General features: G+C 42.9%; 1 long non-coding RNA gene across 2 annotated transcripts; it reads right to left on the reverse strand.

Annotated features, from left to right (window-relative positions):
• Positions 1-239: 239 nt before the first annotated feature.
• LOC131486779 (uncharacterized) lies at positions 240-5,395 on the reverse strand. 2 transcript variants are annotated; one of them, XR_009249442.1, is made up of 3 exons: positions 5,311-5,395; positions 3,470-3,572; positions 240-478 (listed from the first exon to the last, which is right to left on the reverse strand). It is a non-coding gene; the product is annotated as an uncharacterized LOC131486779 (long non-coding RNA). The 2 variants fall into 2 exon arrangements; XR_009249441.1 differs by having other exon boundaries at positions 3,470-3,691; positions 5,311-5,388.
• Between the last annotated feature and the right edge of the window lie 5,428 nt (positions 5,396-10,823).

Genomic DNA, 10,823 nt, shown 5'->3' on the forward strand with positions numbered 1-10,823 from the left:
GGTGGAGAGCATACGTTGGAGAGACAAACTTCCTGGGTTTGAGCCCTGCCCCATGACTTACTAGCTGTGTGTGGGTGACGTTCAGGTCACTAAGCTGCCTCCTCCTCATTCCTGTAATTTGCAAACTGATCTAGGGATGTAAGTGTGGAACGGTCGCAGGGAGGATGGATGAGTTAATATATTAGACGAATGAATAGGTGTTTAGAATGGTGACTAGCGCAAAGTGAATTCCCCGTAGATAGCGTTGCTGTTTGTTGCTGTCATTAAAGGTTAATAATTAGAAAGTTTGGGGTCATCAGTATGGTGATATGCAACATTATTCAAACAATACACAACAAGCACAACCGACAGGAACTTTCAGATAAAACGAGAGTGTGGATGCTGGCCCAGACCACCTGTCTTCACGTCTTGGCTTGACACGCTCCAGCTGTGTGACTTTGGGTGGCTTGCTCAACTTGTTCTTGCCTCGGTTTTCCCCCTGAGAAAAGGTAATAATAAGAGTGTTTATGCCAAAGGAATACTGTAAAGATTAACAACAGGTTAACATTTCTAAAGTGTGTGAGAAGAGCCTGGGACAGAACAGGAACTGTCTATTGCTTAATGACAACTCAAAAGACCGGCTTAAGACCACATGCTTGCTCGAAACTGGGGCTTTTCTAACCAGCTACTCTAAGCGTGTGGCTCGGGCAGCTTTGCCAATCGTTGAAGTCAGACTTGTTAGCAAATTCTGGGAATGTGTGAGCCTCAGTTTATGGACACCAAATCTCAGTAACCCTTAGACTGAAGGCCTTAGTGGCTTATGTGATCACACACAAAAATAAAAATAGTGAGAACTGGAGAAAAAAGAAAAAAAAGGCTTGCAGTTTTGGATCTGTTCTCTGACCATTGAGAAAACTCTCGTAGGCACCGGCACCGTAGACCACAGATGATACTCTGAGGAATTCAGGCCTCGGGCAGCGTGCTCTTCCTCTGATGCTGTGAAAATCCCCTTTCACACCATGGGAAATGTGGGAGGAGGGTAGCAGCATGAACAGCCACCCACTTACGGACACCAGGAGGCCCTGCCCAGGGCAACCCCAAAGAGAGCATCCTTTGGCAATGCCGACACCTAGTTCAGTGCCATTTGGGTGAGCGCCTCTGCAGGAGACACGAAGAAGCATCTCGCGGGGCGAAGAACATAGATTTTGTAGTTAGTCAAGCCTACACTGAGTTCCTGCTCCGTTGCATGCCAGCCACAGGACCTGAGACAACTTACTTAGACCCTCTGAGCCTTCATTTCCTCAACCTTACAATGGGGATAATAATGCCTGCTTACACAGCGACTTTGATGTTTTTTTTTTCTTTAAAATATTTTATATTGTGCATCTAACACAGCAACGGGAACATGGATCGTGGCTCCCCATCTACAGCAGCAGTGTGTTTATTGTGTACTTGCAAAGTAGACAGGTACTGTGTTAGGCACTTAGGATCCATTATGTCCCTTTATAAGGTTCTATGAGATAAGTTCTATTAACTCTTTTCTCTATCAATGAAGAAATTTAGGGTTGGCCAGCTGAAATGACCTTCCTAAGTCACATGGCTAGGGTGTGTGAGACCCATGGCTCCATCTTGGTTTTTTCTGAGTCTCAGCTCAACTCGTGCACTTTTCCTACCCCTTTCACACACCCTTTATTTCATTCCAGGGCGTGCAGGCCTCCAAAGGCAAACATATGGCATTGAAGACCACCTGCCCTTATAGCCGATATATGGACTACAGTGTTAGTGATCAATAAAGTTAGCCAAGGGACCTTGTTTATTCTCAGGACTTGAGTAACAACTCAGGGCAGCTGGGAGTGAGTGGAGCGGAGCCAGGCAGCAGACCTGACGGATCCTTTGGATGCGGTTCATCTTCAGAAGGAAGATGCACTTGAGAGGCTGACTTTCAGGTCTTGTAATCCTGTAGTTCTGAAATAACCTGCTCCAGAAGAGACCAGAGGAGTTTTGCTGTTACACAACAGGTTCGGAAGGATCACACTGGCTTAATTAAAGCCTTCTGGTTGATACTCTAGCACATGATTGTCAGTGGTGTTATCACTCATTTTTATCCTTGAATGAGGGCCCTGAATACCTTTCAGTGTTTCACTGGGTGTGTTGTCACCTCCTTGCCTTTTTTTTTTTTTTTTTTAAAGCGTACGTATTTATTTTTGAGAGAGAGACAGCATGAGTGGTGGAGGGGCAGAGACAGAGGGAGAGAGATCCCAAGCAGGCTCCGCCCTGTGAGCCAAAGCCCCATGTGGGGCTCAAACTCATGAAACCATGAGATCATGATGTGAGCCGAAACCAAGAATGAGACGCTTAACTGACTAAGCCGCCCAGGCGCCCCTCACCTCCTTGACTTCTATTACTCCTTCTCATATTAGTGAATCCCAGGAAGCCTCATGGGCCTCCAAATTTGAAACCTAAATGTACCTGAACGTTCAGTGAAACACTGGTTTTATAGTTTTACAAGAGCAGCTCATTTAAAGCAGGGAATCCTTCTAAGTAATGGACTTCACCTACCCTAGCTTAGGTGAGAGATCCCTCATAGCACAGGAAGTGTTCCCTCGTGGGCTTCGGGTCCAGGACCTTCTCCATAGACTTGAAACCAAAATGAAATTGATAGGCACACACACAGGGCGCACGTCTGAGGCACCTCACGCTGTGTGAGATTTGGGCTTTTCTGGTTAGAGGTGCCTTTGTGCGGAATGAGATGGTTATCTTCTCAAAGGAGTAGAGAGCTTGATCTTACCGCCAAGGTGGTAGGTAGGTTTTATCGCTCTCTTACAGACATGGTCTTGGGGATGGCACACGTACCGGTAAACATGAGTTACCGCTCAGCTTCCTAACAGTCCGCCGTGTCTGTCCCCATTAAATGGGTCCGATACACAAGTACAAGGTGGCTGTGTCGCAGCCGCCACGAGGAGTCTTCTTCAAAATTGCTTCAGGCCACTCCGCTCGGCTTGTTGGGCTACTTCTCTCTCTGCTCTTTGTTGTGTTTACGGCTTGTTCCACATTGGCTACGTGCTATGGCTCTCGTTCTCCCTGTAACTCTTGCATCCATGAGCCAGTTTTAGTCCTGTTAGCTAGAACAGAGGCAGTCAGTGCCTCTCCCAATTCCCTGACATCCTGAATGTCCTGTAGATTCCCTTCCATGTGAATGGCCTGTTACAGTAAACATCACAACTCTCTGAGTGCTTTTTCAGGCTGCGGGAGAATGCCAAGCCTCCTGCTCAGGTAGCCTGAAGTCCCAGGGAGTTAACACCCCTAGGAACAGACAACCACCAATGACACTTGGGAGTTGGTACATAAATAGCTCAGTTTCCTCGTGCCTAGGATGGACCAATTCTGAACTATGTTCTATATACTCTCCTGGAGATTCTCCTGGACCCATTTTGCTCTCCTCCACTGGTGCTTCCTGGAATCACCTCCCAAATCAACGAGTTCTACTTACCTCTTGGTCTCAGAGTCTGCTTCTCAGAGTGTCCAACGTACAATACTCCAGTTTTAGATATGAGCCTCCTCCAGCACATGAACCAGCGTCTGCCTCTGGAGCTCTGCAGTAAGAGATCCCAGCCCCTAAATGCTACCATAGCCCTCCTGAGAAATGTTCCAGGCAAACATGACCTTCACCCAGGTTGCTCCGGGCCAGAGGGGCTTCAGACATTTCAGTGAACTAAATTGATGGAGAATTTCACGATTTATGCAAGTGAATAGACAGAGTGAACAATTTGTGAAGGACTTTCTCAAATTACTTGGGCATTTCAGCAATCATTTTATATAAACCTGGCTTACTGTGGAGAAGTAATACAGTATGGTGGTTAAGAGCTTGGGCCCTGGAGTCATGTTACTTTGGGACGGAGTAGTTAATCTCTTTAGGTCACAGTTCTTTTGACTATAAAATGGGGAGGATAATAAGAGAACCTACCTCAGTTGTTGTGAGAGTCAAATGCCATAATACTAAAACTATTGTTCTAGAGATTTACGCCTGATACATATCCACATATGTACTAGCCGTCATTAATATGCCATGATGTGTCCCACGGCATAAAATAGGGCATTATGCCCTTTTTTAAGAAAGAGAAAAATATGTATGGATAAGACACAAATCTGTAGATTTCATTTTCCTGCTAAATAATAAATGAAGATTTGGGTTGGCATTTGGGGGGACGGGATATGATCCCACTGGATTAACACATTGCTCCTGGTTTGGGGACTTGTTGCCTAGACGCAGAGCCCAACATGGGCATTCTTGTATTAGTAATTTATTGTGAGGGAGTTCTCTCAGGTAAAACCTGGAAGGGAGTGAGGAAGGCAGGATAGGACAGAGAAAGTAGCTAAGCAAAGAAAGATGTAGTTCAGTTGAGTTTAGATTTAGCCCAATCTCTGATCCCAGAAGGCTACGGAATGTGAATGGCTCTACAGAATTATTCTATATTGAGGCAAGGGGGCAGCACTTTTGTACCCCATGTCAGTCCGTCCCTGTGTGGGACACCTGTGGGAGAAGGCGTAACCTTCTAGGTATTTCTGGGGGATGTGCCTTTCTTTTGAGGAGGACAATTCTCAGCACAGTGGTGCAGCTGTGAACTGTTAGCAGCCACCATTCCCAGTAGCTGGGGGATGGGTACCCCGTTTGGTAAAGAAAAACTAAGGGGGACCTCAACAGCCAATATTTAACTCTATTTTCATAAAATGTGTATCATATTATCTACAATAATTTCTGCTATGATAATTAGAAAAAAATCCACCAATGTTTATCCTGCTTCTTGATTGATTGGTAACACAAAATATACCAGTAATCTGCTCCCTCCCTACCCCTCCCCTCCCAAGCATGTGACTTCTTGCTGTACATAATAGTCATTGGCTATTACTAAGGAACACTTGTATGAGCATCTCTCCTTCTGGTGCCTCCTAAAACTTCCTGCTAGGCTTGTGGATTCTGAATTTACTTTCAGATCTCATTTGGGCATCATCTCTACATCTAGAAAAATCTTGGCATGGGAAGGCAATTCTGTCCAGTGAGTTTATGAGAAACTCACTAGCCTGTCTTTAGACAGACTCTAATGCACAGCAATATACTTTGTGCCTCAAGGACTAAAATCTTAGACCGTCCCATCCTCTTTCTAAAAAGTCATTTTCTATTCATCTTCTCCTTCACACCATAACTATTCTTTTTACTAATGGCTAACAGAGTTGGCAAGAAAAGTGGGGCATTGAGAGAACACTGAGAAAAAAAAAAAAAAGAACACTGGATTAAGAATTAGGAGGCCCAAGCATGAATCCTGATTTTACTACCTATCAGTTGTGCAGACCTCAGCAAGTCCTTTTCCTTTTTTTTTCAAAGTTTATTTTGAGAGAGAGAGAACCTGCGTGTGCACGTTCTCTCCCTCCCCCCCTCTCTCTCTCTCTCTCTCTCTCTCTCTCTCTCTCTCTAGCAGAGGGAGAGCCAGAGAGAGAGGGAGAAAGAAAATCCCAAGCAGACTCCACACTGTCAGTGCAGAGCCTGATGTGAGAATCGATGTCACAAACCATGACATTATGACCTGAGCTAAAATCAAGAGGTGGGCGTTTGACTGGGCCACCCAGGCTCCTCCATCCTTTCATTTTTTATGAAACTGGTTCAAAAGACCTGCCCTGAGTCCTTCACAGGATGATTGTGTGATCAGCTGAAAATAAACACATACTAATGGGCTTTATAAAACAATGTCTATCCTGCTTGGGATTCTCTCTCCCTCTGCCCCTCCCCTGCTCGTGCTCTGTCTCTCTCAAAATAAATAAATAAATAAATAAATAAATAAATAAATAAATAAGTAAGTAAGTAAGTAAGTAAGTAAGTAAGTAAGTGTCTATTTACAAACGAGAGAAGTTTCACATGGAACATTATTTAGTAGCCTGTCAATTCTTTTTTTATTTCTTTCAGCACTTAAACTTTTTTTCTCACCCAGTATTCTAGCAGTGGGAGGAGCCAGCTGTCTCACCTCTGTGCTTCTAAAATTGGGGCTATCTGATGTCTTTTGGAGGTCCTCTGTCCGAGGCTCTGGTTTCCACTCTTCCCCAAGACAGGACCTCTCGTCAGCACACCTGCTCCCACCTGGCCCTGTACTTGGGTCCTCTTTCTGAGCCTGACCAGGATTTGCCTTGTTTCCCTGCAGCTGAGTTTTAGTCTTAATAAAGCCAGCCCTGCCATGTGCAATTGCTCCTAAAGACAAGTTTTCCTTGGTTCTATGCTAGAGTCATGCTTCCCTGCTGAGACATCCACCCTTGCCTGCACTTCTAAGGGTGACCTGGCTAGAGATTCCTCATTGCTGTATTTACTGATCCCCTCACTACCTCCTAGGATTATTTATGATATAAGTACCATAAAGAGAAGAAGTGAACGGTGTAATCAAGCTAGGGGATGGGAATTTGGGTTACTATCTTATGGAGGGTCAGGAAGATCTCTGATAAAGTATCCTATCTCAGCTGCCATCTTTTTCTGTTTGCTTCACGTCTTCTTACTTAAAAAATGCTTTATAATCATTTTAATGAGCTTCTGGTAAGAGGCCAAAGATAAGTATAGCCCATCAATATTAAATGAAATTATAACTGTGTTTTCTAACACAACTTAATCACACCTTATTCTTCTTTAGATCTGTTAGACTAAATAGGCTTATGAAAAATTTAGATATCCCTACCTGGACTCAGTTTCACATGAGATCCTGTATTAAGGATTTTCCTAATCCCTAGAGATCCTTGCCACAAGCAGTCAAATTCTATTAGAAGGTATTAACCTAAAAGCACACAATACCATTTTCAAACATTTAACAGTTTAAAATCAGTTTCTCAGTGATACCACCAAGATCTTCATACGTTTTTAATCTTGCAAATAACATGTGGAAAATTGATATCCAGTCTGTCTGGAATTGTTATGTACCCCGTCTGAACACAGAAAAATAAATTTCTCTTACAGAGTTTGAAGTTTTTTTCCCCAAGTCCTTAGCATTTAAATTTCTGGGGTGAATGCTTTCCTCCTATAACCTCACTTATAAGCCTACTTTGGAAATGGGACTCTGTTATACGTTCAACAAACATTATTTCTAATTTTTTCCTGAGGTACATTAACTTACCATGAAGAGGGCACACTAACGTGATGTATAAATCAATGCATAGTTATTAATGGGCTAATAATGGTCTGTCAGGCTTTAATAGCCTGACGACCACCTAATACGGAAGTTAACAGCAGGAGAGCCATGAAATCTTGCGTTTGCTTCCTATTCTTTTTTTTTTTTTCAATATATGAAGTTTATTGTCAAATTGGTTTCCATACAACACCCAGTGCTCATCCCAAAAGGTGCCCTCCTCAATACCCATCACCCACCCTCCCCTCCCTCCCACCCCCCATCAACCCTCAGTTTGTTCTCAGTTTTTAACAGTCTCTTATGCTTTGGCTCTCTCCCACTCTAACCTCTTTTTTTTTTTTTTCCTTCCCCTCCCCCATGGGTTTCTGTTAAGTTTCTCAGGATCCACATAAGAGTGAAACCATATGGTATCTGTCTTTCTCTGTATGACTTGTTTCACTTAGCATCACACTCTCCAGTTCCATCCACGTTGTTACAAAAGGCCATATTTCATTCTTTATCATTGCCACGTAGTATTCCATTGTGTATAAAAACCACAATTTCTTTTTTTTTTTTTTTTTATTTTTTTTTTTTATTTTTTTTTTAAATTTTTTTTTTTTTTTTTCAACGTTTTTTATTTATTTTTGGGACAGAGAGAGACAGAGCATGAACGGGGGAGGGGCAGAGAGAGAGGGAGACACAGAATCAGAAACAGGCTCCAGGCTCCGAGCCATCAGCCCAGAGCCTGACGCGGGGCTCAAACTCACAGACCGCGAGATCGTGACCTGGCTGAAGTCGGACGCTTAACCGACTGCGCCACCCAGGCGCCCCAGAAACCACAATTTCTTTATCCATTCATCAGTTGATGGACATTTAGGCTCTTTCCATAATTTGGCTATTGTTGAGAGTGCTGCTATAAACATTGGGGTACAAGTACCCCTATGCATCAGTACTCCTGTATCCCTTGGGTAAATTCCTAGCAGTGCTATTGCTGGGTCATAGGGTAGGTCTAGTTTTAATTTTCTGAGGAACCTCCACACTGCTTTCCAGAGCGGCTGCACCAATTTGCATTCCCACCAACAGTGCAAGAGGGTTCCCGTGTCTCCACATCCTCTCCAGCATCTATAGTCTCCTGATTTGTTCATTTTGGCCACTCTGACTGGCGTGAGGTGGTATCTGAATGTGGTTTTGATTTGTATTTCCCTGATAAGGAGCAACGTTGAACATCTTTTCATGTGCCTGTTGGCCATCCGGATGTCTTCTTTAGAGAAGTGTCTATTCATGTTTTCTGCCCATTTCTTCACTGGGTTATTTGTTTTTCGGGTGTGGAGTTTGGTGAGCTCTTTATAGATTTTGGATACTAGCCCTTTGTCCGATATGTCATTTGCAAATATCTTTTCTCATTCCGTTGGTTGCCTTTTAGTTTTGTTGGTTGTTTCCTTTGCTGTGCAGAAGCTTTTTATCTTCATAAGGTCCCAGTAATTCATTTTTGCTTTTAATTCCCTTGCCTTTGGGGATGTGTCGAGTAAGAGATTGCTACGGCTGAGGTCAGAGAGGTCTTTTCCTGCTTTCTCCTCTAGGGTTTTGATGGTTTCCTGTCTCACATTCAGGTCCTTTATCCATTTTGAGTTTATTTTTGTGAATGGTGTGAGAAAGTGGTCTAGTTTCAACCTTCTGCATGTTGCTGCCCAGTTCTCCCAGCACCATTTGTTAAAGAGACTGTCGAATAGCCAAAGTAATTTTGAAGAAGAAGACCAAAGCAGGAGGCATCACAATCCCAGACTTTAGCCTCTCCTACAAAGCTGTAATCATCAAGACAGCATGGTATTGGCACAAAAACAGACGCATAGACCAATGGAATAGAATAGAAACCCCAGAACTAGACCCACAAATGTATGGCCAACTAATCTTTGACAAAGCAGGAAGGAACATCCAATGCTTCCTATTCTAACAACAACAACAACAACAACAACAACAACAACAACAACAACAACAAGAAACTAATGTGTTAAAGCTGCAGCTTCAAAGGGTTCAATGGCATCCTCTTTGAGGTGAAACATTTATCTTTTAAAATTGTCTTCAAAGTAGCTGGGCGCTATATCCTCGACTGTGGTTATCTGTTGGTGAAATGGGTGTGTTTTAGTGCAGTGAGTGCTTAGCTTATCATCTTCTCACTTATTGAAAACTGTTTACAGCCTTCCTTTCACGGGACGCTGTTGAGTCCTGGGGACACAAAACGAAAGACACTTCTCTCTTCCTCTTCGACTGATAGTCAAGTGGCATAGAGAATGAGTTAATAATTACAAGTACGGGTGTTCGGTCCCAGAGGCACCCAACCTTTCCTGTAGGAGTCTATCCAGAGGCAAGGATTCTAGGGAAGAAAGCAGTGTTCTGAGCTTCCAAGGAGGTAAGCATTATTATTGATGGAAGGCATCCTAGGAACGCTAAAGTTCCAAAATGGTAGGGTCTGTGTCTGTTCATCTTTCTGTCATCACTTAGCACTGCGTTAGTACACAGTAGATCATCAGTAAATATTGGTTGAAGGAAAGAAGGGCAGGGGGTAAAATATATGTTCAATACAGTATCAAATGGATTTGTGTGTGTGTGTGTGTGTGTGTGTGTGTGTGTGTGTATCTAAAACTACTGATGCTAATTGACATCTCCATACTCCCTCAGCTTTAGAGTTGTTTCTCACTGGCGGCAACCAATCAGTGCTTCAGACACAGTTGCTTACCGAAGCAATGGGTTTAAGAATGACTGATAGCCATTCACCTGGATTATAAAATAGATGATCATTTTTATTTTTCGGATATCTAAATAAGGCTTCCATTCTTACTGCCCCTATTGTATATTCTCCATACAACAGAGTAAGCTTTTTAAAGAAGAGAGTAAGATTCAGATAAAATGTAGGAAATAGTTAAATTACTTGTCAAATATCTATTGAGAGTCTTTTATGGGCCCGGCTTTGTAAGAAATCCTGGAGATAAGAAGACGAAAAGACACAGTCTCTATCCTCAAGGTGTTTAGAGTCTTTGAGGGAGAAAGCTGCTGAAACACACAATGTGGTATAGGCTGTATTATTAAGGTATATGTAAGATGCTGTGAGACCACAGAGGAGGGAAACTGATTAGACTGTATGGGATGAGGTAGAATTGCTTATCAGGGAAGATTTCTGGGAGAAAATGATGCATTGGCTGAATATTATAAGTAAGGATTAGGTTATCTAGGTGGTAATGGAGAAAAAGAATATTTCTTACAAACATGAAGAGGCCAGAGATTATGATGTGTGACAGTAATGGAAAGTTAGCTATGTGTAGCATTCAAGGTCAGGGTAAGGAGAGGATACTAAAAAGAGATGGTGGAAAATGGTCATTGCAGCACTATTCACAGTAACCAAGACGTGGAACATAGCTGATGTGTCCTGCTAAGAGATGAGTGGGCAAAGAAAATACGGGCTGCACATACAATAGAATATTATTCAGTCTTAGCAAGAGAAGAAAGTCCTACCACATGTAACACCAAATATGAACTTGGAGGACTTACGCTGAGTGAAATATGCCATTCACAGAAAACTGTGATTCCACTTACCTGAGCTGTGTAAAATAGACTCATAGAAACAGGGACTGCAGTAGTGGTCATGGGGGGAAATGGGGAGCTGTTATTCCCTGGGCTCTAAGTTTCAGTAATGCAAACTGAAAAAGTTCTAGAGAC

Source organism: Neofelis nebulosa, chromosome 10, assembly GCF_028018385.1.
Source record: "Neofelis nebulosa isolate mNeoNeb1 chromosome 10, mNeoNeb1.pri, whole genome shotgun sequence".
In the NCBI taxonomy this organism is placed as follows: Eukaryota; Metazoa; Chordata; class Mammalia; order Carnivora; family Felidae; genus Neofelis; species Neofelis nebulosa.